We start from the raw sequence: 7,684 nt of genomic DNA on the forward strand, positions 1-7,684 counted from the left end.
ACTCCAGAAGCAGCGGTACCTGCTGTACAGGACAGATTAACTTTCATTCAAGAAAATTTACAGGTTCTTCAAGAAAACATGAAAAAAGCACAGGAGGACTATAAAAAGCATTATGACAGGAAGAGGAAAGGTAATCCAGTTCTGAAAGTAGGGGACAAAGTTTGGCTCTCCACATTGAATCTTAAATTGTCTTGCCCCTCCCGGAAGCTGGGCCCAAGATTCATCGGTCCCTTTGCGATTAAGAGAGAGATTAATCCTGTGGCTTTTGAATTGTCTCTGCCAAGCTCTTACAAGATTCACCCAGTCTTCCACGTCTCGCTGCTCAAGCCAATCAGTACTGGCCCCTTCTCTGGAAGAGAAGATCCTCCTCCACCTCCAATCACAGTGGGTGAAGAAACAGAGTTCGAGGTGGAAATCATCCTGGATTGTCGAAAGAGAGGTAGACAAATTCAATATTTAGTGAAGTGGAAGGGTTACCCATCAGAGGAGAGCTCTTGGGAACCCGCAAGTAATGTTCATGCCCCTAGACTGCTACGTGAATTCTTCAGAAGATATCCGGAGAAGCAAGCCCGCCTGGGCATCCGGAGGCTGCCCCTTGGGGGGGGGCACTGTCAGGGACTAACCCGCAGGAGAACTAACATCTATGGCCAGCAGAATCCTGTATCAATTAACACAAATTCTCCAGCACTAATGCGAACACCTGCACGCCAAATCACACACACCACGTGAGAGACTCCAGGCACCAAGCATACTATTTAAAGCATGTTGCAGCAGTCACCAACTGCTGCATGATCTTCAGCTTCCTGTGTATTCCTCAGTTCCTGTTCCTGTTGTCTTGGATTATCTGCTAAACGACCCGGCTTGTCTTGACCTATCTGATCTGTACTTACCCCGGCTTGACCCTTGGCTCGTTCCTGTTACTCCGCTCTGATCTGCTGCACCGTGTATGACCCCTGGCTTGTTTTATGGACTTTGCTACTGTTTGATCTGCTGCACTGTGTATGACCCCTGGCTTGTTTTATGGACTTTGCTACTGTTTGATCCGCTGCACCGTGTATGACCCCTGGCTTGTTCTATAGACTTTGCTACTGTTTGCTGTCCTGTGTATGAACCCCGGCCTGGCTCCTGACACCGCTTTGAGTATAGCTCCCCCTGTACCACCTCCAGGGGGCGCTCTGCACTTAGTCGCAAGGGAAGCTCTCCCAGCACTTCAGCCTCCGATCAGGTACGTGATAACCCCCTTAAGAACCATAGAATGGATCCCCCCACTGTGGCACAGTGGTGTGAGGCAGAAGGCACCCGCTCAGAAGCGAGCGTGGCCATGGAACTCTGGGGAGATATCTGGGAGAAAGAACATATTAACCGAGTGGTAAAAACACTATCCCCAGAACAAAGAAGCGAGCGTGGCCACTTCCATTGCTTCAGAGTCCTGGGCTCCATACATTAACATATACTTGACATAGGTAGATGTCAGTCCTTTTACTTTCGGTTTCACCACCTTGGCCTTCAGCCACTGATTTGTTCACTTGCTTTATTTATCACCAGTTTTTTACACACTGTTTTGCATGATACCCTTCTGGACACCTCAGGTTTGTATTTTACTTCATTGGTATTTGTTCCCTGTGGCATCTGGCTTTTTACTCCCCTCACTGACAGCACCTTGTCCTTTTCTTCATGTCTCTTCCTTGTTTTCACTGTCAATCACTGCCCTTACACTTCATGCTCTTTCCAATCCTTTTTTCTTGTCCCCTTCCCTTTTCTTTCCCCCCTTTTCCCCCCTCCACCTTCCCCTTTTCCCATTCCTTCCCCGTTTCCTCTCTTTCTTCTTTCCCATTTCTCTGTCATCCCTTCTTTTACTGGTCCCTCCCCCTTTTCTTTTCCTTCTTCTTGACCCGACCCTCCCACACGGTGGTATGTTTCATCTTTTTCTTTTTCATTGTCAATTTATTACTTCACTATTTATGACTGACACCTGCTTTTATCATATGACTCTTTACCCCCATATTTACTTTACACAGATTTTGGCCGGTGTTTTATATCCCCTTCCCAATCGCCGGGGGGAGACCCAATCGGGTTACCTAAGCAGTTCCATCAATTTATTTCACCTCCCCCATTATATAACTGTATGAAATTTTGTATATGGTATTTATTCTTTGTATTTTGTATTTTGATATATTTTTACAGATGTATTGCCCTGATGAAGTGTTAAAACCGCGAAACATGTCGAAATATCATGTCATCTGAACCTTTTAACTATATGTCTTGTTGTTTTTCTTTTGCTATTTTTGTATAAATACATTTTGTGGAATTTTTATCAGTAATTTGTATTATTAGCTATACTTTTTGTACCGCAATAGTCCACTTGCTATTTCTGCTTTGGTGAGTCGGGGGTGGGCACGGGGGCCTTTTGGCCTCGCTCGTGTCTCTTCACTACCTGAGGACATGGTGTTTCACTATGTCCCCCAGAGGCGCTCCCATAAATTTTTCCACCTGGGCACACCAACCACTTGCCGCCACAGGGTGGGCGGTTATGTGGCTTGTCCCTCCCTTTTTTATGAGAAGCGCAGCATCGCCAGCCCAGGCTCTTCCAAGCCAGTCCTGGCTTAATGCTATGCCGTCCAAGTCCCGACTCCTCCCTACATTGCGGGATCTTTTCTTCCTTTGACTGATTCATCCCAATCGGTGTTAGAGAGGGACCCGCATCCCTACCCTTTCTTACATCCTAGAGTGAATAGGAGAGGACACGGACCGGGGTGTTTCCTGCATGCATTGCTTGGCATGCGAACCCCATGGCATCAGTGCTGAGATGGGCTTGTCCCTGTCCCTCCGGATCCCCGGAGCCTACTCCAGCTCCGTGCTTTCCAGGCGACTCGAACAACCCCAGGAATCTCCTCCCACTCATCCACCCCTCCCGGGACAACTAGAGCAGTTGTGTCTCTCTATAAGACACTTTGTTTCAGTGTCGCTTCAGCGGCTCACCTGCTTGTTTGTATGCAGAACGCTGAGGAGACATGGCTTTGCATGATTTAAGGTATGTAAATCTCTCCTTCACTCTGGGCATTGCTTCGTAACAGTTCATCTTTTTATATGCTCAGGGAGCCTTTGTCCATGAACTCATGGTTGCTTGTTTATATTTAATCCCCAGCAATCTGTGAAATCAGTCTTTTTCTTCCCACTCTGGGATGCCTCTTCTCTGATCGTCCTCTCAAGACTCAGTGATACACTCCCCCTTCTCCTTAAAGGGAAAACAACTATCCAAGCAACAAAAAATCGTTTTGTTTTCCAGGATTACACTTATTTTTCATTTAAATTTAGTGTATATCTCTACACAACTACTTGGTAAGCAAGTACCATAATATTCGGTTTGTTGATCTACATCACCTTTCTCTATTTCTTTCTCTCTCCCCCCTCTTTTCTCTTCCTCCTCCTTCCCCCCCCCTTTTCCCTCCCCCCTTTTTTTTACCTTTCCTTTTTTCCCTCTCTTCATCCTTTCCCTGCCCCCTTTCCCCCCTCCTTTCTCTTCCCCCCTTCCCTCTCTGCTCCCTCTTTCCCTTTCCCCTCCTTTTCTTTCCCCTCCTTCCCTTTTCCCATACCCTCCTCTTTTTCCTTTTCCCATTTCCCCTTTCCCTTTCTTTCTTCTTTCCCCCTGTTCCCCCCACCCCACCATTCTTGACTTGCCTCTGTTCTCACTTTCTTGTGGCTGACTGTCTTTGGAGGTGTCTATTATTACTATTATCATCTTTCAATCATTTAGTTTACCATTCTCTTTCATCTGCATATAGGGGCCTACCCTTTTTCTTCTCGGTTGAGGAGGGTTGGGGTTGGAATATTCCCACGAGCACAAAGGCCTCACATTGTCCCGCCGAGCCGGTACCCTCCAATTACAGTTCCCGGGTGAGTGGGGAAAAAAACTCTTTGATAGAATAATATGATTCATATTTATATATATATATACACATTCTCTTTTCCTTCTTATATAAAACCACAGTATCACCTGTTTAAACATTTAACAGTATAGAGTTGATCACTGCTTAACCTCACACGTTGACTAGCATCGCCATACACACCCCTAGTGGACTGATAATGCAGCTATATTTGTCTGTTGAATACTTTATAAAACATCTAGATCTGTTTAGTAAACATTGTTAACAATTTCTCATTAAACACATACCTTTGTATAAATTTATGCATCAATGTCTATATATATTTTATATTCTAGCCCTCACTGATGTAACTTTATAAATCTATGCAATATTAATTGATGCTTCATTTGTAGAATCTACACGTGATCATGCCATTCTCAAAGGCCCTGACGAAGCGGCCTCGTCCGCGAAACGCGTAGGCCATAACTCTGTTAAAATCGGGGATTTGCACAACCTGAATCCATTTCAACCGTATTAACTGTAATGTATTATTAACTGTTTTTATACTGAATAAAATAAAATAATGTATTTTCTCATTAATTGTTTTTCATCTATTTATACTTCTTAGAGGCACAATTAAAGTCCCATTCAGTTCTATATACCGTTTTAGGAACACATTTGCATGCTGGACTAGCAGACTCTGCATGCTCATTTAATAAAATGTAGAATGCCAGGCCTAAAATGTGGTTTGGGTGAAGTATTATATTCAATATGGAATTGTACTTAGTGACATAAGCAAGGAATCCCAGGGAGTTCTCTGGCCCCCTGAACCCATTTCCTTGCCAAGATTGCTCTGAATTATCAGCTAGAGACTGATAGCGTCTGTGCTTTCAGTTTTTTTAAGTTGTATGGACTCTTTTTTTATAGAAATATCATGTTTTAGGCCGGGTTCACACTGGTATGAAAAACGCTCTGACATTGGAAGCTTATGTTGCAAGACATGTGAAAATCAATGTTTCCCTATGGGAGCTGTCTTAACTGGTCCGACAAAAGTCGGTCCGACTTTGAAAATGCTTCCTGCACTACTTTGGTCTGACTTTGATCCTACTTCAGCCCACTGAATATCACTGAAGTCGGATCAAAGTCGGATCGTCGTCTTGACTGATCTGACTTTGGTATGCGACTTGTGCTCTGATGATCTTGAAGGGGAACTCCACGCCAAAAAAAAAAAAAAAAAAAAACAGCATGGGTTCCCCCTCCAAGAGCATACCAGGCCCTTCAGTCTGGTATGGATTTTAAGGGGAATGCCCACGCTGAAAATACGGTGTGGGGCTCCCCCCTGAATCCATACCAGACCCTTATCCGAGCACACAGCCTGGCAGGTCAGGAAAGGGGGTGGGGACGAGTGAGCGCCCCCCCTCCTGAACCGTACCAGGGCACATGCCCTCAAAATGGGGGGTGAGTGCTTTGTTGATGAGGACAAGGGCCTTTTCCGGACAGCCCTGGCTGTTGGGGTCTGTGGGCAGGGGGCTTACGGAAACTGGAAGCCCCTTTAACAAGGGGGCCCCCAGATCCCGGCCCCCCACCCTATGTGAATGAGTATGGTGTACATTGTACCCCTACCCATTCACCTAAAAAATGTGTCAAAAATAAAACACAGTACACAGGTTTTTAAATTAATTTATTAAGCAGCTCCGGCGTCTCTTCCGATCCCTTCTCCCCTCTACAGCTCTTCTGCCTCTTCCGCTGACGTCTTCTCCCCCTCTCCAGGTCTACTCCGTTGATGTCTTCTAGCCCTCTCCGGTTCTTCTTCCTCTGTCCGCTGTCTTCTGCCTCTGCTGGGCCTTCTCCGCTATCTTCTCGCTCTTTTGCCAGGTCTTCTCCGATGTGTTCTCCCTCTGTTCTTCTTCTTCTGATGTTAACTCGAAGCTCTCTCCTGCTCTAATGCTGGGTACGCAGTGTGCCCCTACTTATATTGGTATGATGTCACCCGGAGGCCCCGCTCCTTATGATGTCACGCCCCATCATGCCCCAGGTGGTGACGTCATAAGGGGCAGGCCTCCAGTGACCCTGCCCCATGCCAATATAAGTAGTGGCGCACCGCGCACCCAGCATTAGAGCGGGAGAGAGCGTTGAGTCAACATCGGAAGAAGAACAGAGGGAGAACACAGCGGAGAAGTCCCAGGAAAAGAGCGAGAAGATAGCAGAGAAGAACCGGACAGCGGAGATGACAGCGGACAGAGGGAGATGAACCGGAGAAGGCTGGAAGACATCAGCGGAGAGCGGTGAAGACCCGGAGAGGGGAGAAGAACCAGCAGAAGACGTCAGCGGAGGAGGCAGAAGAGTCGGAGAGGGGAGAAGGAATCGGAAGAGACAACGGAGCTGCCTTAATAAATTACTTTAAAAACCTGTGTAATGTGTTTTATTTTTGTAATTTTTTTTAGGTGAATGGATAGAGGTACAATGTACCCCATACTCATTCACATAGGGTGGGGGGCCAGGATCTGGGGGCCCCCTTGGTAAAGGGGGCTTCCAGATTCCGATAACCCCCTGCCCGCAGACCCCAACAACCAACGGCCAGGGTTGTCGGGAGGAGGCCCTTTTCCTCATTAACATAGGGACAAGGTGCTTTGGGGTGGGGGGGAGCAGGCCCCCCCCGTCCCAAAGTACCCACCCCCTATGTTGAGGGCATACGGCCTGGTACGGTTCAGGAGGCGGGGAGCAGCTTGCTTGTCGCCACCCCCTTTCCTGACCTGCCAGGCTGTGTGCTCGGATAAGGGACCTGTTTTTTCGTCGTGGAGGTTCCCCTTAAAATCCATACCAGATCGAAGTGCCTGGTGTGCTCTTGGAGGGGGAACCCATACCGTTTTTTTTTTTACATTGTGCACGGAGTTCCCCCTAAAGATTCATACCAGACACAGTGCCTGGTATTGTCAGGGATCAAAGTCGGATCCCTGTTCATTGAAGTCGGACTTCAAGTCGCAGGGCAAAGTCAGATACAAAGTGGTACGACTGTAGTGTCGTACCAGTGTGAACCCGGCCTTAGCAGCACACTAGTAACGTGATTACAGCCATGTGAACAAGCTCATTAGTACAAAAAAAAATTGGTGACCATATTTTGCATGCATAACCATACAACAAATGTATGTCTCTATGTACATTAATGCAAAACTACATCTTGGCCATTCAGGGCAAAGAAACACATTCACTGCATAGCAGATCCTCTCTGCTACTAATACTTATCTTCTATGAACCTACTCAACACCTCCTTCATTTGCCAGATGCCTGAGAAAATCTAAATACTTCTGGGTATGAGAGGGACCATGCGACCAATTGCCAGGTTTGTGTGCTGTGACATGGAAGTGGGGGCCCTAATTAAATCACCCAGGGAAAGTTAACCCCTATTTCCCTCCCTTCTTCGTTGGTGGTCATGGCAGTAAAAGTTAGCCCCCTTGCATTTGTGGTCATGTCAAGAAACAACAAACAAAAATTCCCAGCTCACTTACCAGCCAGCCTGCAACAAACTGAATTGTCCTGTCTAACAGTTCACATTAAAACAAGGGGTTTAGTTTGCACACATTTGCAAATATATACATAAAATGCAAAGGCCACATCGCGGCTAGATCCTCAGTGTTTTTTAGTGTAACATATTGAGAATTAAAATATACATTCCCTAGTACACTATTTTGTAAATACTTACCCCAGTACTTGCAGTTCACAACTTTCAGTGCTGCTTACCTGAACATCTGGTGTTCACAGGAAAAAGAGTTAAAGAGGTTGTAGCCCTAAAAAAAAATCTTGTTCCTTCAAAGCATGTTAAA

General features: G+C 46.2%; 1 long non-coding RNA gene across 1 annotated transcript; it reads left to right on the forward strand.

Annotated features, from left to right (window-relative positions):
- Positions 1–2,882: 2,882 nt before the first annotated feature.
- LOC141114103 (uncharacterized) lies at positions 2,883–4,416 on the forward strand. The gene is made up of 4 exons (XR_012236869.1): positions 2,883–3,031; positions 3,146–3,339; positions 3,783–3,894; positions 4,277–4,416. It is a non-coding gene; the product is annotated as an uncharacterized lncRNA (long non-coding RNA).
- Positions 4,417–7,684: the final 3,268 nt, after the last annotated feature.

This window comes from Aquarana catesbeiana, linkage group LG12 (assembly GCF_042186555.1).
Source record: "Aquarana catesbeiana isolate 2022-GZ linkage group LG12, ASM4218655v1, whole genome shotgun sequence".
NCBI classification, from domain to species: domain Eukaryota; kingdom Metazoa; phylum Chordata; class Amphibia; order Anura; family Ranidae; genus Aquarana; species Aquarana catesbeiana.